Genomic DNA, 26066 nt, shown 5'->3' on the forward strand with positions numbered 1-26066 from the left:
CTTGGAAGACCAATTTCAGCTCCTCGAACATCTCATATGCTCCATGTTTCTCAAAACGCTTTTGGAGACCCGGTTCTAAGCTGTAAAGCATGCCGCACTGAACGAGGGAGTAATCATCAGCACGTGATTGCCAAGCGTTCATAACGTCTTGGTTCTGTGGGATTGGTGCATCACCTAGCGGTGCTTCTAAGACATAATCTTTCTTGGCTACTATCAGGATGAGCCTCAGGTTCCGGACCCAGTCCGTATAGTTGCTGCCATCATCTTTCAGCTTGGTTTTCTCTAGGAACGCGTTGAAATTGAGGACAACGTTGGCCATTAGATCTACAAGACATAGTGTAAAGATTTTAGACTAAGTTCATGATAATTAAGTTCATATAATCAAATTATTTAATGAACTCCCACTCAGATAGACATCCCTCTAGTCATCTAAGTGAAACATGATCCGAGTTTAACTAGGCCGTGTCCGATCATCACGTGAGACGGACTAGTCAAGATCGGTGAACATCTCCATGTTGATCGTATCTTCTATACAACTCATGCTCGACCTTTCGGTCCTCCGTGTTCCGAGGCCATGTCTGTACATGCTAGGCTCGTCAAGTCAACCTAAGTGTATTGCGTGTGTTCCGAGGCCATGTCTGTACATGCTAGGCTCGTCAACACCCGTTGTATTCGAACGTTAGAATCTATCGCACCCGATCATCACGTGGTGCTTTGAAACAACGAACCTTCGCAACGGTGCACAGTTAGGGTGAACACTTTCTTGAAATTATTATAAGGGATCATCTTACTTACTACCGTCGTTCTAAGCAAATAAGATGCAAAAACATGATAAACATCACATGCAATCAAATAGTGACATGATATGGCCAATATCATCATGCTCCTTTGATCTCCATCTTCGGGGCACCATGATCATCTTCGTCACCGGCATGACACCATGATCTCCATCATCATGATCTCCATCATTGTGTCTTCATGAAGTCGTCACGCCAATGATTACTTCTACTTCTATGGCTAACGCGTTTAGCAACAAAGTAAAGTAATTTACATGGCGTTATTCAATGACACGCAGGTCATGCAAAATAATAAAGACAACTCCTATGGCTCCTGCTGGTTGTCATACTCATCGACATGCAAGTCGTGATTCCTATTACAAGAATATGATCAATCTCATACATCACATATATCATTCATCACATCTTCTGGCCATATCACATCACATAGCACTTGCTGCAAAAACAAGTTAGACGTCCTCTAATTGTTGTTGCAAGTTTTTACGTGGTTTGTAGGTTTCTATCAAGAACGTTTTCTTACCTACGTATGACCACAACGTGATTTGCCAATTTCTATTTACCCTTCATAAGGACCCTTTTCATCGAATCCATTCCGACTAAAGTAGGAGAGACAGACACCCGCTAGCCACCTTATGCAACTAGTGCATGTCAGTCGGTGGAACCTATCTCACGTAAGCGTACGTGTAAGGTCGGTCCGGGCCGCTTCATCCCACAATGCCGCCAAAACAAGAAAAGACTAGTAGCGGCAAGAAGAATTGGCAAACTCAACGCCCACAACTTCTTTGTGTTCTACTCGTGCATAGTAACTACGCATAGGCCTGGCTCATGATGCCACTGTTGGGAATCGTAGCATACTTTTAAAATTTTCCTACGCTCACCAAGATGCATCTATGGAGTATACTAGCAACGAGGGGAAAGGAGTGCATCTACATCCCCTTGTAGATCGCGAGCGGAAGCGTTCCAATGAACGTGGATGACGGAGTCGTACTCGCCGTGATCCAAATCACCGATGACCGAGTGCCGAACGGACGGCACCTCCGCGTTCAACACACGTACGGTGCAGCGACGTCTCCTCCTTCTTGATCCAGCAAGGGGGAAGGAGAGGTTGATGGAGATCCAGCAGCACGACGGCGTGGTGGTGGATGTAGCGGGTCTCCGGCAGGGCTTCGCCGAGCTTCTGCCAGAGAGAGAGGTGTTGCAGGGGGAGAGGGAGGCGCCCAAGGCTGTAGGTTGCTGCCCTCCCTCCCCCCTTTATATAGGCCCCCTTGGGAGGAGGTGCCGGCCAAAACCCATCTAGGGTTGGGGGGGCGGCGGCCAAGGGGTGGAAGGGGTTGCCTTGCCCCCCAAGCCAAGGGGGAAGTCCCCCCACCCTAGGGTTCCCAACCCTAGGCGCATGGGGGGAGGCCCAAGGGGGGCGCCCAGCCCACTAGGGGCTGGTTCCCTTCCACTTTCAGCCCATGGGGCCCTCCGGGATAGGTGGCCCCACCCGGTGGACCCCCGGGACCCTTCCGGTGGTCCCGGTACAATACCGGTAACCCCCGAAACTTTCCCGGTGGCCGAAACTGGACTTCCTATATATAATTCTTCACCTCCGGACCATTCCGGAACCTCTCATGACGTTCGGGATCTCATCCGGGACTCCGGACAACTTTCGGGTTTCCGCATACATATATCTCTACAACCCTAGCATCACCGAACCTTAAGTGTGTAGACCCTACGGGTTCGGGAGACATGCAGACATGACCGAGACGCCTCTCCGGTCAATAACCAACAGCGGGATCTGGATACCCATGTTGGCTCCCACATGTTCCACGATGATCTCATCGGATGAACCACAATGTCGAGGATTCAATCAATCCCGTATGCAATTCCCTTTGTCAATCGTATGTTACTTGCCCGAGATTCGATCGTCGGTATCACAATACCTTGTTCAATCTCGTTACCGGCAAGTCTCTTTACTCGTACCGCAATGCATGATCCCGTGACTAACGCCTTAGTCACATTGAGCTCATTATGATGATGCATTACCGAGTGGGCCCAGAGATACCTCTCCGTCATACGGAGTGACAAATCCCAGTCTCGATCCGTGCCAACCCAACAGACACTTTCAGAGATACCCGTAGTGCACCTTTATAGTCACCCAGTCACGTTGTGACGTTTGGCACACCCAAAGCACTCCTACGGTATCCGGGAGTTGCACGATCTCATGTTCTAAGGAAAAGATACTTGACATTGGAAAAGCTCTAGCAAACGAAACTACACGATCTTTTATGCTATGCTTAGGATTGGGTTATGTCCATCACATCATTCTCCTAATGATGTGATCCCGTTATCAATGGCATCCAATGTCCATAGTCAGGAAACCATGACTATCTGTTGATCAACGAGCTAGTCAACTAGAGGCTTACTAGGGACACTTTGTGGTCTATGTATTCACACATGTATTACGATTTCCGGACAATACCATTATAGCATGAACAATAGACAATTACCATGAACAAAGAAATATAATAATAACCATTTATTATTGCCTCTAGGGCATATTTCCAACATTGACAACCCCTTTTTCGCGTTGGGTGCAAGTGTTTGATTGTTTGTGTAGGTGCATATATTGGGGACTTGCGTGTTTCTCCTACTGGATTGATACCTTGGTTATTAACTGAGGGAAATACTTATCTACTTTGTTGCATCACCGTTTGCTCTTCAAGGAAAAAACCAACGCAAGCTCAAGAAGTAGCAGGAAGAATTTCTGGCGTCGTTGCCAGGGAGCTTCTACATCAAGCCTACCAAGTACCCATCATAAACTCTCATCTCTTGCATTACATTATTTGCCATTTGCCTCTCGTTTTCCTCTCCCCCACTTCTAAAATGTTTTTTCAGAAAAACACAAAAATATTTGTTTTTTTTCTTTCCGCCTTCTTTTCGTTTGCCTTTATGTCTTACTTGGTTTGTTTGCTTGTTCGCTTGGCATAATTGTGTGTTTATTGGGAACCAAGAACAAAAAGCTTATGGATCCTCATCCACTTGCTAATCTTTTTAAAAGATCCAACTATGATGAACCTATTGGTAGTTAGTTGAGTGCACTCACTACAAAAAAATACACTTCCGTGATGATACGTGTTTGTCACAGTAGGTCGCGTTTTTGTCATGCATGTACATCCATGACAAATTTATGACAGAATCAAGATAGTCATACCTGTGCTGTCGTAGAAGTGTTCCATGACATTACCAAAATTATCATCACGGAAGTGTCCACTTCCATGATGATAAATCGCGCGTCACAAAAGTGCTTTCGTCAAGGGTGATCGACACGTGGCATCCACCGTAACGGAATGCCGTTAAGCTATCGGGTCGGGTTTTGGATCCGGTAACCCGTTAACAGCCCCAACCAATGGGGATTTTCCACGTGTAAAATCATCATTGGCTAGAGGAAACACGTGTCGGCTCATCATTGGGACAGATGTCATCCACTCACTGGACAGAAGGCGCCTATAAGACATCGACACGTGGCACGGCCCAACAGTGGCCCATTCCTGTGAAAAGGCCGGCCTGTTTGACTTGGTCAAAAGCTGGCGGGCCGGCCCATGGAAAGCTTGTTAACGGCCTGTTCGCATATAGCCCATTTACAGCCCGCTAACCCAAGGCCCGTTACGCCCTATCCGAATTAGGCCCAGTAGCGTCATCTGGGCCATCCAATATGATTCCAACCCGTTTTCACTTCTGGCCCATGTATAGCCCATGACGTCTTTCGGCCCATATGAGGCCCTTTGTAACTCTTGGCCCATTAGCGGCCCGTGCTGAAACTGGCCCGTAATGAACAGTGTATTACTTTACACCCATTAACGACCTGTGGTGAAACTGGCCCGTAATGAACAGTGTATCACTTTATACCCATTAACGGCCCGTTATTCCGTTGGGCCGTTTCCAGCCCAAGTTAACTTTCGGCCTTCTGAGGGCCCATTTATTCTTGGGCTCATTTGCAGCATTCGGTTACTTACGGCCCGTTACTGTCATTTTCTGCTTGTGGGCCAAATTCAGCCCGTCGTTACAGTCGGCCCGTTTGTGGACCGTTAGTCTGTTGGGCCATTTTCATAGAATCACCAAATACGGCCTATTAACGATGGCCCGTTATGGTCGGCCCATGAACGAACGATTCCAACTCTAGCCCGTTTACGGCCATAATGCGGTCTGTTTGGCCCATGTTTGGCCAATCGATCATACGGCCCGTATAAGGCCCATTGATGATACGGCCCGCAAGGCCCATTGTTTCTATGGCCCGTAGAAGGCCCATTGTTTCTACGGCCCGTAGAAGGCCCACTGTTTCTACGGCCAGTAGGAGGCCCAGTGTCACTACAGTAAATATTAGCCCATGGTTATTGTGGCCTAGTTTTAAAAAAATAGGTTATTGCAGCCACTAGCTAACCGCGGAAAAAGAACTGCAATGACTACAAGCAAACAAATAAACAAGAGAACAAGGAAATAAATAAGCAAGCAACTAACGCTAGGCTATCACGGCTATTACACATATTACATCCACTGGGCATCAAAGTTCGCCACCAGTGCAAATATAGGGAACAAAGCAGCATATCATATACACTGGTTGTCAAAGTTGGCAACCAGCGCAAATAAACGCCGCAGCAAAACAAATCCAGAACTGAAACCACTTCAGAAGATCTCAAGAAACAATATCCTGGGTACCCATAATGCTGGCAAGATGCTTAGCAAGCTTATTAACTTTCTCTTGTTTGGCGCTTAAATCCTCCAGCGCTTGCTGTTGCACCAGAAAATATGCATCTGAATTCTGCAGGGACTTCCTTAGTCCTTCAGCTCCCTGTCACAGCACATCTGATCGATGTCTTTCAACTTGAAGTTGAGACTCAAGAAGACGAACTGATTCAGGCAGCGAGTTCGAAGAGCTTGTGCCAGCAGTAGTGGCCAGTAACTCGAACACTACATCAAGACAGGACTTTTGGGTTCCCTCACTGTCGTCAAGATAGTTTTTATCAGCTTTCTTGGAGGCCAACAGGGATGTCTCACTATCTTGAACCTTATCTGCATTACTTCCTTTACCATTGGATAACGCGGTACTGTTCTCCAATATTTTGTCCGCATTCTAAAAGAGAAACAAGTAGACACATCACATGTTTACCATGTTGTATATGAAACTCATTTTGGTAAATGAGTTCAGTAGTAAAGTGGACAGGATAACATCATGAAACAAACATATATCTATGTACCATGGTCACTTTATGGTTTATATCATTCTAGTTTTTGTTGCCAAATCAAGATAGAGACACAGTTCAAATAATATTTGTTCAAGACAAAGCAGAATAGACAGAATATAAGTGTGGGTAACTATAGAGCAATAACAACACTTGTAATGTGCATGACATGAGAACATAACTGTTTATTCAATTGAAACTGAAATCAACATAAAGCAGGTTACAACAGCAAACCAGTTAAAGAAACAGGTTTAAAACATACCTGTTGCGCCATTGGAGTTTCAATTCCATCCTTCAAATTTGAAAATAGTTGGTATGAGTAAATACAGTAATGCAAGAGCAAAGGAGTATGAACCATAGCTACAGAACCTGACCTAAGAACAAATCTTCTTCTCCTTTAAGCGTTGAGTTGGGATTCGGAGTGGTGGTCCTCGTGCTTTGGGCACTACAGTTCCCTTACTAACTGCTCGTGTTTGGGTGCTCTGTGGTGGAGACGGTGCTGTGTCAACTGGAACTGGGTTACTATCTGCCGGGGTTGGGGTTAGAAGGGGTGTAGCTGGTTCTCTGTCCAACTGGGTAGGGGTACAATCTGCGGGAGTCTGGGTTATGTGTGGTGGATCTGGTCCTTGGGCAAGTACAACCGTGGTTCTATCTGCATCAACTGGTAGCACTATCTTTTCTGAAGACCGTGCTGTTACTCCCTTAGATACTGCCATCACGCTCTCCAATTCAAATGGCTGATAAACAAGAAAAGTAATTGAAAGTATAGACATTGTATGATAGACAGGTGCAATGGATAGTGGGGAATAAAAGAGGGCATGAAATAATTCATATTTATGTTGTCTAACCAAACAGGACAGCGTGACACAATTTCACATATATGATGGCTAACTAAACAGGATAGCATGACACAATTTCACATTATGATGGCTAACTAAAAAAGATGGAAAGACATAGTTCGAAATATGAGACTATGTAAACAGGATGACATGACATAACTATATAATGTGTTTATTAAATAGGTTGGCATGCCATAATTCACATACATTCACGGATAGAATGCCATAATTCAAAATATGATGACTGTAAACACTAAACAGGATGAGATGATATAACTATATGATGTCTTTATTAAATGGGTTGCCATGCCATAATTCAGATAGATGATGTGTATGTACTATGTAAACATGATGGCATGATATAATTCAAATATATGATTTATATAGTAAGCAAGTAAGCAGATGGCAATCCATATATGATGTAAAAACTAAGCAATGCAAGACAACATGCATGACATGGGTAATATAACCCTGCCAAGTTTGAGCACAGAACTCAGGGGGGAAATAGGACTGGTCATCAGTCTCTGAATCCTCCTCTGACACTACTGGAATCAGCTAATTTGCCATCTGCCAGCTCTTTGCCGTCTGCTAGCTGACGGCAAAGCAGCTCTTTGCCATCAGCTACGCATAAGCAGACGGCAAAGAAAAGGCTGACGGCAAAGAAGCTCTTTGCCATCTGCCAGCTCTTTGCCGTCTGCCAGCTGACGGCAAAGAGTGTGGTGGCCCCCACCCCCCGCTCATTTGAAAAAATGTTAACGGCCCACCTCTTTGCCGTCCGCTAGCAGACGACAAAGAGGCAAAAAAGCGGACGGCAAAGGCTGGCGGACGGCAAAGAGGGCACTTGACTAACGGCAAGTGCCCCCCCGCCCGTTACTCACTTCGTCCTCGCGCGCCCTTCTCCTCCGACCCCGCCGCCGCCGCCGCCGCCCGCCGCCCCGTCGCCCCCGCCGCCCCGGCTCCCCGCCGCCCCACCGCCCCGTCGCTCCCCCGCCCCGGCCCCCCGCCGCCCCCGCGCCCCACCGCCGCCCCGGCCCCCCGCCACCCCGCGCCCCCCGCCGCCTCCTCCACCGCCCCGCCCCGGCCCCCCGCCGCCCGGCCCCCCCCGCCGCCCCGGGCCCGCGCCGCCCCGCCTCCTCCACCGCCCCGCCCCGGCCCCCTGCCGGCCGGGCCCCCGCCGCCCCGCCTCCTCCACCGCCCCGCCCGGCCCCCCGTCGCCGGCCCCTCCCCGACCCGTCGGCGCCCCCCACAGTGAGCCCCTCCCATTTTTTTTTCTGTTTTTTTGTTTTTTTCTGTTTAGATAAGGTTTTTTAGTTTATGTTTTTTTAGTTTAGAATTAATTAGTTTAGGTTATTTAGTTTAATTAGTTTAAATAGTTTAGTTTTAATTAGTTTAGGTTTTTAGTTTAGGTTTAGGTTAAGTAGAAGGGGGAAGAAGAAGAAGAAGAAGAAGAAGAAGAAGAAGAGGAAGAGGAGGAGGAGGAGGAGGAGGAGGAGAAAGAAGAAGAAGAAGAAGAAGAAGAAGAAGAAGAAGAAGAAGAAGAAGAAGAAGAAGAAGAAGAAGAAGAAGAAGAAGAAGAAGAAGAAGAAGAAGAAGAAGAGGAGGAGGAGGAGGAGGAGGAGGAGGAGGAGGAGGAGGAGGAGGAGAAAGAAGAAGAAGAAGAAGAAGAAGAAGAAGAAGAAGAAGAAGAAGAAGAAGAAGAGGAGGAGGAGGAGGAGGAGGAGGAGAAAGAAGAAGAAGAAGAAGAAGAAGAGGAGGAGGAGGAGGAGGAGGAGGAGAAAGAAGAAGAAGAAGAAGAAGAAGAGGAGGAGGAGGAGGAGGAGGAGAAAGAAGAAGAAGAAGACGGGGGATGAGAAGAAGTAGAAGAATGAGAAGAAGTAGAAGTAGTAGAAGAATGAGAAGACCCCCTGACCCCCTGACCCCCCAACCCCGACACCACACCCCGACACCCGACCCCGACTCCACCCCGACACCCGACCCCCTAACCCCCTGACCCCGACACGACACCCCGACCCCCCGACCCCCTAACCCCCTGACCCCGACACGACAGCCCGACCCCCCGACCCCGAAACAGCACCCCGACCCCGACACGGCACCCCGACACCGACACGACACGCCGACCCCCGACACGACACCCCCGACACCCCGACACCCCGACCCCGAGACCCCGACCCCGACCCCGAGACCCCGACCCCGACCCCGACACCCCGACCCCGAGCCTGACCCGACACCCCGACCCCGACACCGACACGGCACCCTGACCCCGACCCGACACCCCGACCCCGAGACCCCGACCCCGACACGGCACCCCGAGACCGACACGACACCCCGACCCCCGACACCTCCCGAAAAGGTGTTCTTTGGCCTTCCAGAAGCCGACGGGGTCATATATTTGTGAATTATTAGTTAGGTCATATATCTTTCGATTTTGTTATGAAAAACATCATATATAATTGTGTTGATCGGGTAGTTTTAAATGTGCAGTTGTTTCATCGCTGCGAGGTTTGGTGTTCGACGACCTCGCCGTGCGTTTGACGAGCTCTGCCCCTTCGTTCATGGGTGAGCACAAATGACATGTCCTCCTCCCCCATTAATTATTTGATCTATTCCGATGAAACTTGATAGCTAGATATATATGTGTCTTGAATCATCAGTATGCGTAACCAATATGTGTCTCCCATTCGAAAGCGTCATAGTTATAAATATGCATGCATTTGCATATTTATAACCTTGATTCTTTCGAATTGTCCAACGCTATCCATGGACAGCCCGAGTATGTTTAGATTGGGTTCGTTTTCCCATATGCTTTGCTCCGGATCCGACGCATAAATTTCGTCAGTGCCTCCCCTGTTGTTCTCCGGGTGCACATCCTCTCTGTTTATTGCAGAGACGTGTATCAGGAGAACAGCGGGGAGGTGCTGCCAAAATTTTGCGTAGGATCCGGGGCATAGCATGGGAAAATGAACCCAATCTAAACATACTCGGGTGGGATTAGGACCTATCATTACCTATTAGAGTGTAGGTTGCATGGACGTAATAAAATTGACAAAGTAGATCAACTGATGAATACATACATGGTGAATTATATATATATATTTTTTGTGTGTCTAGTAGCTCTGAAAGTCAAGATGAGTGATCGTGCATGGATGTACACCGGTCACACTGGTCAGAACAAATGGAGCACTGAATGGTTCACAAAAACCAAGGGGTTTGTGCGAGCCGCATTTGCAAATGGCCAGAGGAAAACCTGGTGCCCCTGTTTACGGTGCGGCAATTGGGAAAAGAGGACAGAGGCTGAAATGGGCAAACACCTGCAGAAGAGTGGTTTTACGCCCGATTATACGGTGTGGACATTTCATGGTGAGTCTGCCCAACGTGACCGAGCTGAGGTGGATCGTCGTCGCACCGACGAGCATGGTACCGGGATGGAAAACATGGTGCAATACTTTGATGATGCTCGGGATTCGGACGAGGAGATGGAGGAATCTGCAAAGGCCTTCAATGAAATGTTGGAGTCTTCAAAACGTCCGCTCCATGAGCACACTGAGCTTTGTCAGTTGGATGCCATCTCACAAGTAATGGCTCTGAAGGCCCAGTTCAACTTGGGCAGAGAATGCTACGATGCAATGATGACAGTATTTGGACGCTTTCTACCCAAAGGCCATGTAATGCCTGCAAACCTGTACCAGTCGGACAAAATCCTCCGTGCACTGAAGATGCCCTATGATAAGATACATGCCTGTGAGAAAGGATGTGTCTTGTTTAGGCTTGACTATGCGGACTTGAACTATTGTCCCATTTGCAAGTCTTCCAGGTATGTTGTGGTAGACAACGGTATGGGTGAGAAGACACAGACCAAAATCCCCGTTAGTGTTCTTCGGTATATGCCAATCGTACCAAGACTTCAACGTCTTTTCATGGTCGAAGAGACGGCCAGACAGATGACATGGCACAAAACGGGCAAAAGAACCGAACTAGATGCAGATGGGAATCTGATGATTGTACACACATCGGATGGTGTTGCGTGGAAAAAGTTTGATGAATTACATGGTGACAAAGCGGCAGATCCGAGGCATCCTCGAGTCGGCATCAGCACGGATGGGTTCAGTGTGTTTGGTATGACGGCAGCCCAATACAGTTGTTGGCCCGTATTTGTCTTTCCACTCAATCTCCCCCCCGGACAGATTATGCAAAGAAAGAACATTTTCCTGACGTTGATAATTCCAGGGCCCAACTATCCGGGGAAAAATATGAATGTGTACATGCAACCGCTTAAGGACGAATTGCAAGAAGCCTGGGATAATGGGTTCAAGACATACGATGCCTATAGCAAACGGAACTTCATAATGCGTGTCTGGTACATGTACTCGACACATGACTTGCCGGCGTATGCGCTATTCGTTGGCTGGTGTGTGCATGGAAGGTTCCCGTGCCCCACATGCAAGGGAGCTCTTGAGTTTCGTTGGCTTCAGGCCGGTCGCAAGTTTTCTTGCTTCGACATGCATAGACAGTTCCTGAATCCTCGCCATAAGTTCAGCAAAGACAAGAAGAACTTCATCAGAGGTAGAGTTGTCAAAAACTCTGCACCACATGCATTGACAGGCCAACAGACCCTGGATCAGTTAAACGCTCTCGAGCCAGATCCAGAGCGTCCAGGGTACTTCAAGGGGTATAATTCTAAGCACGCCTGGACTCACAAAACATGCTTATGGGATCTGCCTTACTTCAAAGACCTCCTTTGCCCACACAACATCGACGTGATGCACACTGAGAAGAATATCGCCGATGCACTTTTTGGTACATTGTTCGGCATAGATGGGAAGTCAAAGGATAATACTAAGGCTAGAGTCGATCTGGAGGCGCTATGTGATAGGCCGTTACAAAACATGAAAGAACCGAAAGGAAAGCAGAACTGGACGAAGCCAAAGGCATGGTTCAATCTTGGAAGGCCAGCTATGAGGGAAATTATCTTGTGGGTGAAAATGCAGTTGATGTTCCCTGATGGGTATGCAGCGAATCTACAGAGGGGAGCCAGTCTTGATAAATTGAAGATATTTGGTCTCAAGAGTCATGATTGGCACATATGGATTGAGCGGGTAATGCCGGTGATGTTGCGTGGCTTCATCCCTGAGGATGAATGGCTAGTACTGGCAGAACTCAACTATTTCTTCCGTGTTCTTTGTGCGAAAGAACTATCGCCTGGCATGCTAGAAGAAATGGAAGAGTTGGCGCCGGAGTTGATCTGCAAGTTAGAGAAGATCTTTCCACCGGGCTTCTTTAATCCAATGCAACATTTGATTTTGCATCTCCCGACCGAGGCAAGATTGGGGGGGCCCGTGCAAAATCGTTGGTGCTACCCAACTGAGAGGATGCAGAAGACGCTTCGACAAAAATGTAAAAATAAACGTAGAATTGAAGCATCGATGGCTGAGGCATTCATCACTGAGGAGGCGGCAAACTTCGTGACAGCACACTACGAAGCCAAAAATCGTCATTTGCATAATCCGAAGCCTCGGTACAATGCTGACGACCCTAAAAAGGGTGGATCCAACCTCAGCCTTTTCAAAGGGAATCTCGCACCAGCCAGTGTTTCAAATCCAGTATCTTTGGATAACGAACAATGGCGGACCATTTCGTTGTATATCTTCAACAACCTGATAGAAGTGCGGCCGTACATCGAGTAATTTCTCGGTACATAGTTTCGCAACTTCTATTTCCTTTGAACTGCTCTTATTCCTGGATATTTCATACAGTCGATACGTCGCCTTATTCTCGTATGGAGCGGTGATCCAAAAGGATTCTGTCGAAGAGTATGAGCTTCTCGCAAAGCAAGGAGGCGGCTATCCCGGTTTCATCTCTTGGTTCAAACAAACGGTAATTTCTATTAGACTTGTAGGCTAATTTGTAGGCGGCTATCCCGGTTTCATTCGCTAATTTGTGCGTAATGCAACAATCCTTTCATATTAAACTTGTAGGCTAATTCAGAGTCTATGGACGCCGAATTGAGACAAGTGGCTAATGGTTTTGACTATAAGGTCCGTTCATTTGACAAATACGACATCAACGGGTATCGCTTTCGTACCTATGGCAAAGAGCTATCTATGGCCGACCGAAAGTCTACAAATTGTTGTGTATCTGCTATCGGCGAAGGAGGTACCGAGTATTATGGGAGAGTTGAAGCAATTTATGAACTTCTATTCTATGGTGAAAACCCACCGAATGTCGTAGTCTTCAAATGTTATTGGTTTCAGCCGAAGGAGACTAGAAGGACTCATGAACATATAGGGCTAGTTGAAATCAACCAAAGCACCCATTTAGATGTTCCTAATGTCTATATTACGGCTCAACAGGCGGCCCAAGTATTCTATCTACCGTGGGCCTGCCAAACTAATCCAAATCTAAAAGGTTGGGATGTCGTTTATGAAGTGCCGCCACGTGCTAGACTATCTCCCCCAAAGGAAGAGGATTATGAACCTCACATTAACCCAGACACATATGAAGGAGAATTCTTCCAAGAGACACGTCTTTCCAAAAAGCGTTTCAAGAACCGCTATACTTCACCCCAAAACATTGAAGTAGACAGCGACAGTGAATCCGACATCACCCCAGAGGAGGAACAAGAAGAGCCGGAACAAGAAGAGGTTACTGCTGCGGATGACCTGTCATTGCTTGACCGATTACGTCAAGGTGGCCTTGCACATGTTGATGCCACTGAACCCTATGAGCCCGTCATTGATTATAGTGATGATGATGATTATGCATTTATTGATGATACTGATCGAGATTATTAGTAGTGTCAGGTATTAATTTTTTTAATGTTGTACTTGATGATGATACACTTAAGTGATACACATATTATTATTCATGTCGGTCTTTTTTTTATGTTGTACTAATTTCGTTTACTGTTTGTCATGGCAGGTGTTGAAAGATGGTGGGCGCTGGTCGGGAGCGCGCCAAGGCCCCTTCTTCGTCGGCGCGTGGTCTGAGGTCTTCGATTCCAGACGTACCTCTCCGCCGAGCGTTGCTGGACAGTATGTCCACACCGCCGGGCCCTTCTTCGTCGACCGCGGTGCCCAGCAGGGGACGAGGTAGGAAGAGAGGAGGTGGGGCACGTGGTCGCGGGAGAGGAGGTAGGGTGACTGCTAGGGCACCTTCCTCGCCACCACCCCCAACTGTTTCACCCGAGCACGTGACTGCTAGGGTGGACTCGTCCGAGGAGGAGGCTACACGGACTCCGGTCCACGAGCCTCCGGTCCACGGGTCTTGGGCCCACGAGCCTCGGGTTGACTGGCCTTCGGCCCACGAGAGTTCGGCCCACGAGACCCCGGAGGAGCACACGTCCGGATGGGGTACCTGGCCGGATCAGCCCGAGGAGCCGAGTGGCCATGCTGATGATGGCGGGGAGCCGACTGATCTTGAGGAGGAGGGTGGCACCGTCTACCAGCGTGGTGCTACACGGCTCCCGTCCGTGCCGGCGACCCGCGAGCAGAGGTGGTTGATCTTCCCTGATGGGGAGAGGTACGTAAGTGCATTTAATATTTTTGTACCTTCTGCATTCACGTTTCTTGAAATAACTAATGCGTTGGCCTTGTCATGCTGCAGGGGTTGGGACCACCATCATAGTGTCCGCCGGCCCAACTCCGTCCTTGGAGTTCTTTGCCGGCAAAACTTCCCGGGGTTTGTCACGTTGCCTGGTGAGGGTCGGCTTCCAGAGCTTGGGTTGAGCTGGGAGCACTACGTGGCTGCCCCGGCCCCGCCGGATGTCATTATCGACGGTGTCGTGTGCGACACGAGGGCTGACATGGTGATCAGGACGTTCTGGGTAATTTCTCCTTTACACATTTCAAAATCTTCAACTAGCTAGTTATTAATTGTACTAATCAATATTGTCTCATTTGATTGCAGACATTCCACAGGTGTGAGGAGGGATACGAGGAGGACAGCGCAAATGTTATCCAGAACGTCTGCAAGCGCCTACTCCAGAACTTACGGCACGAGGCTCGGGTGCAGGCTGTTCGAGACTACTACGCCTTGCGTGGTATCAAGAAGACCAAGCCGGCGTGCCGCGATAAGTTCCTGAGTAAGGAGCAGTACATGAAGGTAATTCTTAAGGCCTTCTACTTAAGTTCCTTCATTTAGTAATTCTTAGCCATAACGCTCAAGTTTCTATTTGCTAACTTATAGGCGCCTCCGAGATGGTGTGCGGATCGGATGGATTGTTGGGAGGTGTTGGTCGATGAGTGGTGCTCACAAGAATGGCTAGCCCTCCACAACCAGGCCAAGGACAAACGTGCCCAAATGGAAGGTGTGCCACACCATCAAGGCAGCTCCAACTTATATCAGTTCGGGTGCAACTGGGTATGTGGTTTGCTTCATGATTCATGCAATTCATTCATCATGCTAGCTTGAGCCCTTTAATTACTAATTTTCATTGTTTCTCTCTTTCAGGCACGCCACAATAAGGCGGATAAGGTGCCAGAGGTGTATGACCTGTATGCCATGGCCCACACTGGCTCTTTCAAGAAAGTCAAGGCTTTCTCTCAGTCTGACCTCGATGATGCAAACAACTTCACCAACATCTCCTCCCACAACAAGCTCGTGAGATATAGAGATGAGGGGAAGGCGAGGAAAGGGGAGGACTTTAACCCGAGCCAGGGTCCCATTGATCCAGAGCTGGTGATGATATCTGGTGGCGGGAGGTCCATGGCTCCATAGCCATTGGAGATGGACTTATCCGTTGTCCTAGCACTCTCCCGGAGATCAAGGCGCGCCAGTCGAGCTCCGCTCCTGAGATAAGGCCTCGTGAACGGCCAGTGCAACTCGCCATCAAGGTTAGTGATACGTACTCAGTTATCTTTCTCCATTACATTGTGTGCGCTTCCATCAATGATTACAAATGGTCATGTGAGTGGTGTTGCAGGCTGCTATACAGACTGAGAGAGATAGAACGGAGAAACTTCTGGCGGAGGCGGCGGAGAGGCAGCGGGAGATGGAGGAGAGGACGAGAAAGATGATGGAGGAGGAGAGGGCACGGAATGACATGCAGGCAAGGGCCATGTACGAGCTCCTTGTGGTAAGTTTCTTCTGCACATTACTTGCTAGTCTTAACATTTGAGTCTCATTACTAACTAGTATGACTCTGTTCTGAAAACCAAATGTGCAGTCTGTGTGCGAGAAGTCCGGTCAGCCCGCTCCGCCGATGCCAGTGATTGCTCCTGGGAGCACGGTGAGTTTAGTTTGAATGGACATTACTTGGTAGTCTTAACATTTGTGTGTCGTAATGCTAACGAGACATTGGAAATGATCTTTGGTGCAGCTTAACTCCAGAAACGCATCGCACGATCCTTCTCCAGGTAGCGGCACTAGCCACCCCGCTCCTACACCTCCCTGATCACGGTAAGTTTCTCTAGTGTTTTGCTTAACAAATGCATAAAGACCTAGACTTAGCTTTATTTCCTCCAATATGCTTACCATAATGACCTAGAGTTAGCTTATTTTCCTCCAAAATGACCCATTTTACCTAGGTTAGCTTATAAATGATGCAGTTCATCCAAGTTAGCTCAAAAATGACCCATTTTACTTAGATTAGCTCCTAAATGATCCATTTTACCTACGTTAGCTTTAAAATGGCCCATTTCACCTAGGTTAACTCCAAAATGACCCATCTTACCTAGGTTATCTCATAAACGATCCATTTCAACTAATTTAGCTCATAAACGATCCATTTGACCTAAGTGAGCTAAAAAACGATCCATTTCACCTAAATTAGCTCTTAAATGATCCATTTCACCTAAGTTAGCTCAAAAAGATCCATTTCAACTAAATTAGCTTAAAAAGACCCATTTTACGTAGATGAGCTCCTAAATGATCCATTTTACCTACGTTAGCTTTAAAATGACCCATTTCACCTAGGTTAGCTCCAAAATGACCCATTTCACCTAGATTAGCTCCAAAATGACCCATTTCACCCAGGTTAGCTCCAAAATGACCCATTTCACCTTACTTAGCTCAAAAACGATGCCCTTCACCTTAGTTAGCTCATAAACGACCCATTTCAACTAAGTTAGCTCATAAATGATCCATTTCAACTAAGTTAGATCATAAACAACCCATTTCAACTTAGTTAGCTCATATATGATCCATTTCACCTAAGTTAGCTCATAAATGACATATACTTCTTGTTCTAGTCTTCTTCTTGTTCTAGTCACCTATTTCTAACTTTCTTATTTACCATTTTGCAGATTTCATTCACTTCATGGAAGCTAGCTTGCTATGATGGAGTGCTTGCTTTTCCTTTCATGAAACTTTGCATTGTATCTAGCTTGTTATGATGGATGGAACTATGTGATATGGATCATTGCATCTAACTTGCTATGTTGATGAAACTTTGCATTGTAATATATATATGGATGGAACTATGTGTATGGATGGAACTTGCTTATGTATGAACAATGTGTATGGATGAAACTGATGTGATATGTGATATGAAACTTATGTGCTGGATATGTGCTGGATATGTGATATGAAACTTATATATTTTCTGTGCAAATTGTGGGATTTAATAAAAAACAGAAAAAACAGACAATATGCAGGCTCTTTGCCGTCTGCCACCGACGGCAAAGAGCTCTTTGCCGTCTGCCGCGGACGGCAAAGAAGCCACGTGGCAGCCAACTGTGCTTCCTGGGAGCTGACCCATTTGGTCAGTTTGCCTACAGTGGCAGACGGCAAAGACTTTGCCGTCCGTGGCGGATGGCAAAGAACCTGCACTTTGCCATCAGTGGCAGACGGCAAAGAACCTGCCATCTAGTGACGTGTAGATGACATCATAAGGCGGACGGCAAAGAACCTGCCATCTAGTGACGTGTAGATGACATCATAAGGCGGACGGCAAAGACCAGAGAAATTTTGCCGTCTGCGGCGGACGGCAAAGGTCTGCCGTTAGCCACTTAACGGACTGACAGCGCAATTATTGCCGTCCGCCCTCTTTGCCGTCCGCCGCAGACGGCAAAGAGCCTTTGCCGTCCGCCTCCAGGAAGCAGACGGCAAAGCAGCTGTTTACCGTAGCCTTCTTTGCCGGAGCCTTTTGCCGTCCGCGGCTGACGGCAAAGGTCTTTGCCGTCCGCCTTTCGAGCCTTTGCCGTCCGCCGTGGCAGACGGCAAAGTAGCTGTTTCCTGTAGTGTGAGGTGCTCTCTGTAACCAGCAAGATGTCTGCTTCAGCAGGTAGCATTGTCTGCTCTGAATACCTTGTTTTCACTCCAGATACTTCCATCACCGCTTCAAATGGCTGATGCACAGGAAGAGTAGTTGAATATACAAACGTTGTCGACAAATGGAACACGTAATACAAAAAAATGATAGCATGATATAATTCACATACATGATGATTGGCTAAACAGCATGGCATTGCATAATTCACATATATAATGCCTTTGCAACAAGATAGCATTGTATAATTCACATATATAATGTCTTGCAACAAGATGGCAATGCATAATTCACATATATGGTAATTAGACACTGAACAGGTGGCATTCACACAAAGCATGTCTAAACTAATCAAATGACATAGCAATGCGAGACACCATACGCATGATATGAGCAACATAACCCTGCCAAGTTAGAGCATACACCTCGGGGGGGGGGGATAGGACTGGTCATCTGTCTCTGAATCCTCCTCTGAGGAGCTATCAGTAACCAGCGAGATATGCGCTTCGTCAGATAGCATAGTCTGCTCTAAAGACCTTGTTTTCACTCCAGAATTTGCCATCACCGTGTCAAATGGCTGATGCACACGAAGAGCAGTTGAATGTACTAACATTGTTGACAAATGTAATATGTAACGAAAAAAAGGATGGCCTAATATAATTTACATATAAGATGACTGGCTAAGCAGGATGGCATTGCAAAATTCACATATATGATGCCTGGCTAAACAAGATGGCGTTGCATAATTCACATAAACGATGAATAAACTGAACAGATGGCATTCGCACAAAGGATGTCTAAACTAAGCATATGACATATTTGATGTATAAAGTAAGCAATGCAAGACACCATATGCATGATATAACCAACATCAGCATGCCAAGTTAGAGCGAAGACCTCAGGGGTAAATAGGAGTTGTCTTCTCCTTCTGAATCCCCCTTAGAACACATATCTTCCTCTCGATTACAATCCGAAATGCGTGGAGGGGGGGCTGCCTTTGCGCCTACCATGGAGCGACGTCTGCATGAAATTTTATTGCCACGCAAGGCTCGTCTCTTTTGCTCTACATGTTCAGTTCCATTGTTTACAATAACTGTCATGCATAGGAATAAAACATAGTGAGATTATGTAAGGAGTGCATGCAGAAATCCAGAGTGATGGTAGCAACCTGTGGATAGACCCAAAACCAATAATAGCAGGCAGATAGTGGCTTCAGTTAAAAAATACAGATAATGGCTTCTTTACTGTTTATTTCCCACCCAACATGAAACTCATAGTAGACACCGGAGATTAACCAGATAGTAGATAGATACTATTGATAGTGGCCCCGATATGTACCCCACAACCATTTAAAAACTCAAGTTTGACCATTAGTTTGGAGCTGACTCAGAGTCTAATCGGTGAACAGGACGATAAAGTAGCATGTAATATTAAGCGATGCATAACGTAAGCAGACACGAAAGAGTGCGACCTCTCTTGCGGACCCATGTAGTCCTCGAGGTCATCTGCTCGGTTAATGATGGTAATGCAGTTTTCATGGCTGCCAGCGGCGGGGAAGAAGATCCGAGGCGGCGAAAGACAGTCTGGAGGCCGGATCCCTGCTGTGCTGGACCCTTCTGTCGTTGGAGCAGCTGAGCTGGGGTGGACGACGGCGCAGCAGGAGCGGGACAAACCACGCAAGGTTTTCTTTGACAACTATCTGTAAGAGAAGTAATTCTGTAAGGGCTCGTTTGAATTGGAGGATTCCAACAATGCAGGGATAGGAAATAGACAGGAATAGGATAGGAATGCACGTGCAAAACAGAGAATTTAAAAACACAGGATTTCTGCCAATCTGGGTGTTTGATTCACAACAATTGGAAGATCACAGGATGCAAAGAAGCATGGTGAGATTAAGTCAAACCACAAGAAAATGTACAGTTATAATGCTATTATGCTACTATCTCTTAGTCTTGTGCTTCATGAATAGGAATTTGAAAAGGAGGACAAGTGAAAATTAAAATTCCTATGCTTTTTCTTTCAAGGAGACACTAAAGGAACAAATCCATGTGCTCAGTGGACAATATATATAACATGTAGAGTAAAAAAGAGATGCAACAAGTGTACAACCTCTTTGGCGAAGCCATGTCGATCTCAGCGTGATTGGGTTGGCCGGTGAGGATGCTCCGGCTGACTTTGCTGTCGGAGGAGGGGAAGAAGATCTTAGGCGTCTGGAGATGGAGCCCGAGGTACTGCTCCGCTGTGATGGAGGGTTTCGTCGTTGGAGCAGCTCCGGTGAGTTGTACGACGCCGAGGCTGAAGCAGGACAAGAGAGACAACGAACAACATTAACCTGAGTGGAATTCTAATAGCATCTCCAATACATGACGTAAAATACATAACCACAAAGTGCTAGATGTAAAATACATCAGCCGCTCATCTCTAAAATTAACTGTCGAAACTGAACTTAACTGTCAAAACTGAACTTAACTGTCGAAACTGAATTTTGCTGTCGAAACTGAACGCACTAGCAAGGTGAGGCTACACGTCGGTCGACTGACTTTTTCATCTCTGGTCAGTCGATTTTGCAGCCGTTGGATACGAAATCAAGGGCCTGCGGTTCATCTTCAACCTCCACCCCCCTGAGCCGCCAGCCACCACCGGCCAAACAGCAGCCCCCCACCTCCCGCGGCCGGCGGTGCGCCGCCCCGCCCGCCCCAAAAACACTCCCAACCGCCGGTCCGCCGCCGCCCCAGCCATCCCTCTAGGCCCCCCCGTGCCGAGCTTTTTCTCCGGCGATCCCCACGCCACCGCCCCGCCACCGCCGGCGACCACCGCCCCCATCCTGAACCCTAAGATAGATAGTGGGGTACCTCTCCGGCGAGCCCCCCTCCCTGCTGCGGCTGGTTCTTCCTTCACCCGGCGAGCCCCCCACCCCCTGAAAATTGACTGACCCAAAAGTCGATTCAGTCGACTGAAGTGTAGCTAAATCGGAGCAGAGTCGCAAGCAAGAGCAAGAGCGAGAGCAAGAGCAATAGCAAGAGCAGACCAGGCAGGGGACCGAGAGCAAGAGCAGAGCAGCAGCGCAAGCGAGAGCTAAAGCAGCAGCAACTCCTACTGATGTGGACGTCGCCGCCGAGGGAGCGACGCCGTGGAGGAAGTGGCCGGCGACGCCGCCGTGGATGGAGCCGCGCCGTGTCGGCTCGGGACCGAGCGCCAGTAGCACCGTGAGATCGAATCAAGAAGAAAATGCGGTGATTAGTGTACAACCTCTTTGGTGGCGCCGATTAGGCCGCAGCTTCATCCGAGGAAACGGTGATGATGATGCTCTTCCGGTGGTGCAGGTGAAGACGGCGGTCTGGGAATGGAGGTGGCGCAAAAGACGAGGGGAACGTCGGGGCAGCTCCTTGGAGGTGGAGGACGGGGTGGCTGAACCGGCGGGACGATGAGATCGACGACGGATCCTCATCCGGTACGGTGGATGAGGGACGTCGAGGTGTTGCTGTGGACGACGTTGTCGGGGAAGAGGCTCCGGCTGGGTGGCGGACGGAGCAGGGTGTGGGGTTTTGTCGCGGGTTTTCGCGGCCTCGGTGTACGAATGGGTGGGCGGATGGGATGGTAGTGGGGAACCATGGCTTAGAGACGCGCTTGTCCGAAATGTGGGGTAAGTTATGAAAGTACCCCCGCCAATTTGAGGTGGTTCTTTCGGTTCAGGGGTACCACAGGCATTTCGCGTGTCGGGATTTCACAGGAGGTGGGAGTTTTCGTGCGCGTTGTAATTTCGGAATAGCAAGGCGCGGGTTGAGATGGAGGGAGTTGTCGGAGCACAATGAGACAAAGATATATCTTAAATATTTCGGGCTAACAAGGCGCGGGTTGAAATTTCCGGACAATCCTAACATGTACTGTACCAAATCAATGCGCACTACAAATGTCATTCAAAACTTTGAATTCATGTTATGTTCAATTAAAATATTTCGCTACGTGTATAATGCATGCAACCTACTACTCAAATGAACGTTTTAGTGCATTCCAAACGTATATACTACCGCTTCAATATGAACTAAATTTGAATTCGTTTCTCTATTTGAATAAGATCTACAGTAATGATTGTTGTGAAGTCAAAGCATTTGGATTCGTTTCTCTGTTTTAATAAGATCTATAATCATCATTATTGTCAAGTTAAACCATCGTTTGTGTATTATCTTCACAGCACACCACATGATTAGTCTCGAGTTACATATGAACTATGTGTACTATATGAACTCGAACTAGATTTTTTGAATCCACTTTATTTTGATTTCAAATCACATTACATTTCTAGCTCTAGCTAGATCTTCATAATCTAAACCATATCTCATATGTATAATGTGTTTATCACATTATGTATGGTGCCCCGCCCCCTACGCCTACAAGTATTTAGATGTGAGTTGCAAACACCACACATTACCACAAAAATAAAATGTGAGAATGTTCGATATATAGTATTGTTTAGATTGTTCGATATTTAGTTGTAAGCTGCAAACGCCACACATTATCACAAATTCAAATAAAATGTGAGATTGTTTGATGTATAGTATGGTTTAGATTGTTCGGCATTTAGCTGTGAGTTGCAAACGCCATGCATTATCACATTATGGTATAACATGTGCACAGCACGTGTATCACCGCTATATTCATGCATGCAATGTTTAAAACACTATGATCTCCTATTCAAATATATGAATCCGCTTTCATATCAAATTATGATCTTTGTTAGTCTCTTACACCCACACAATCCTCTAACCTTTGTAGCTACCACTAACTTTCTCTCGTGCATGCACACGCCCTCCTCGCCCTCCCCCTCCCTCGGCATTCTATCCACCGGGCACATTCATTTTTTTCTTTAGGTCGTTCTCCCAGAGTCTCCACAACTCCTTTCCGACACACACCGATCGATAAACCTCTCCAGCGATGCCTGCCTACAACATACACACACACCTTCAATCTCCTCCTTTATGTGTCCTTGCCTCGTGTCTCTCATACAGTCAGTCACACGTGTAAACTCTCGCCCCTCTTTTCATCGATTTCACAACCGCACACTCCTCCCCCTATCTAGCTAGTAGTTGGGCCTCTCGCACCACCTCCTAGCTCCATTCTCTCTGTCTATCCGTCTCGCTGGGCCTTATTTGCATCTAACAAATGGACGTACACCGACCGATCTCTCGCTATACATATAGCTAGCTAGGTCCTTATAACTCGTTTTTACCCACACGTTAATCGATCTACCTCATTAGTTGTGTCTCTCCCTTCCTCCGACAAACAACAATTGATCTACCGATCTAGTTAGGTTTGCTTACCAAACACATGGTTCCCCTTCATCATCCATGGATGCGTCCCGACAGATCTATCACGCACAGGCACACACAGAAACACATCCCCACTCTTATTGATAACATTGCAGTTCCACCCTCAGTTTGTCTAGTAGGCCTCTCCCACCATCTTCGAGAAGCAACTCCATCACCCATCCAACACTATACCCCTCTCCCTCCCTCTCCCTCCCTCTCTCTCTCCTCTCTCTCTCTGTCCCATCATATTTCCCGTCCTTTAGTTATGTATGGATGTCGACCGATCTCCCTCAAGACATAGCTGGGTCTCTCCTTCTCAACACATATACGAGTCGTTCTACCTCTATAGTTAGGCCTCTGCCTACCCCTACCCCTCCCCCCACCCCCTCCCCCCACACATATCGATACATCAAGCGCTCTAGTCATGTCTCCCTGCCACACACAAACTTGACATGTGCCCTCTAACGTTCCGGTAGGCCAGTCGCCCTATATCTTTGACTTGCACACACACACACACACACAATTTCGATGGCTCTCTTCATCGATCTCGCACCCACCCACTTGATCCTCTCTTAGACTCTATCGATAGCTATGACCGCTCCCTCTCTTCTCGTGGATTGCCCGACCCTCTATGTATGATATGGATAGGCCTCCATTTCACACACATTGCATGCAAAATTTTGTTTGAGATGTCATCGACATATATTCCCACAAATAATTCACGAAATCAACCCTCCACCCCACCCCCACCCCAAAACAAAAAACACTCACGAATGCGGTTTGTATCTATCACACACACCCACGTAGGTGGGGGACGTGCACGAAGAGAAGAGGTGCATGCACGGCGCACGTACTCCCGTCTCTTTCCCAACCACACCCGCGCGGATACATGGTGGAGCTCATTTTTGTACGAAAAAGGCAGCCCACGAGGTAATTTGGCACGTGTACTAGTTGTCCACTTGGTGGAGGGAGGATCGTCTACCACGGGTGAACAAACAAATTGCGACTTGACGTGTTATGTTAAAAAAAGAGGCAAACCATGTGGGGCCTACCTTAGAGGCAAGGCTCTATACACTGGAGTACTTTTGATGTGTCCCGTCAACTCGCAGAACGAGGAGAAGCTTGCTTAGTACGCCGTCTCCCCCTCCCACGGGCGCGATGGCTCGCAGGATGAGGTGAAGCTTGCTCCGCCTTACGCCCGCTCCCTCGCCCATGCGCGCGGTGGCTCGCAGGACGAGGAGAAAATTTTACTACTCCCTCCGTTTACTCCTCGTCCCTACTACTTTGGTTATAGAGATTATATCATATTGTTTGGAATATATATGTCCTTTAGTAGATTTCAATATGAACTACTAGTACATACTCCAAACACTGATGTATGTAGACGTATTTTAGAGTGTAGATTCACTCATTTTTCTCCGTATGTAGCACTCTCCCTCGCCCCTCGACCCTCGCCCACGTGGTGGACGTGCAGCAATTCATTCGGTCTCATATAGCCAGAACGATATATACTGCACTACCATTATTGCTCGACTTCCCGAAGAGGCGAAGAGCCAATCACAAGGTTAATATTTTGGAGATGCCAAGCGCAAGGTTATAGGAGAACGAGTAGTAGGTGCCGCGTCATTTATAAATAAAGTTTTTTTTCTTCAGTGGCACGTACGCAATATGATAGGTTCATATGGAGAGAAAAGGAAACCGCTCCACTATATACATAGTCAGGATGGGCCAGCCTACACGGTTGCTTGCTGGGGTTGCTCTCTTCACACTCTCTCACATAAAACGACTGTGGCCACATCTCTAACATCCCGGTGGATCACGTCCGCTTGGGGAAGGGGTGGATGCTTAGTGTAGATGCGGTGGCCGTCGCCGACGGCGAAAACCCACTATCGGCACGTCCCCATCAGGGGTCCCCGCCGTTCTCTCTCACAAAGCTGGTGAGGTTGCCTTCGTCCCTTGCTCACTGCCGCGACGTGGGCAGTTGCCGCCTCCCGCCGCCCTCCTCAAGGTTGAGCTCCGTCCCTCAGGTACAACTCCCTTTACAGCCGGCTTGCACCACTGCTCCAGCTGCCCACATCACTCCCTGTGGATATTTCTCTACTTCTTTGCCCCGCACATACCTCTACTGGCTTCTACGTACTGTATTTGTGAGGATTTTATGTCTCATCAACTAGTCCCAGTAATCTTATTCAATCACGCTTCTTCAATTTCTTTGCCACATGGATGCTCATCTCGATTTTGGTGAAACTGCACAAAATGATCCGATGGTCAAAAGGTTGCAAACTTCATTTATTAGGAAGCTCGAACGTTGCCAGCAAATTGAAGCCTGGTCAGGGTTCACGGTTCAAGGGCTAGGGACTGCATGGATTGTTTTTTTCTTTAGCTGCCTCTGTTCCAAAATAAGTGTCAACTTTAGTAGTAGTACAACTTTGTACTAAAGTTTGCACAAAGTTGAGACCCTTATTTAGGAATGGAGGGAGTACATATTTGCTATGATCTATCAATCATTGAGATGCAATAGCATGCATGTTAGTCTCCTTTGTATTTGATGAAATGTTGCAACGGGCAACCTTGGACGCAAGATACATGTAACAGAAGCTAGAAGCTTCATAGCATTGTACAAATTTATCTCGCTGATAAATTACAGTACGTACTATACTAGTACTTCCTCCGTTCCTAAATATAAGTCTTTGTAGAGA

Source organism: Aegilops tauschii, chromosome 7 (assembly GCF_002575655.3).
Source record: "Aegilops tauschii subsp. strangulata cultivar AL8/78 chromosome 7, Aet v6.0, whole genome shotgun sequence".
NCBI classification, from domain to species: domain Eukaryota; kingdom Viridiplantae; phylum Streptophyta; class Magnoliopsida; order Poales; family Poaceae; genus Aegilops; species Aegilops tauschii.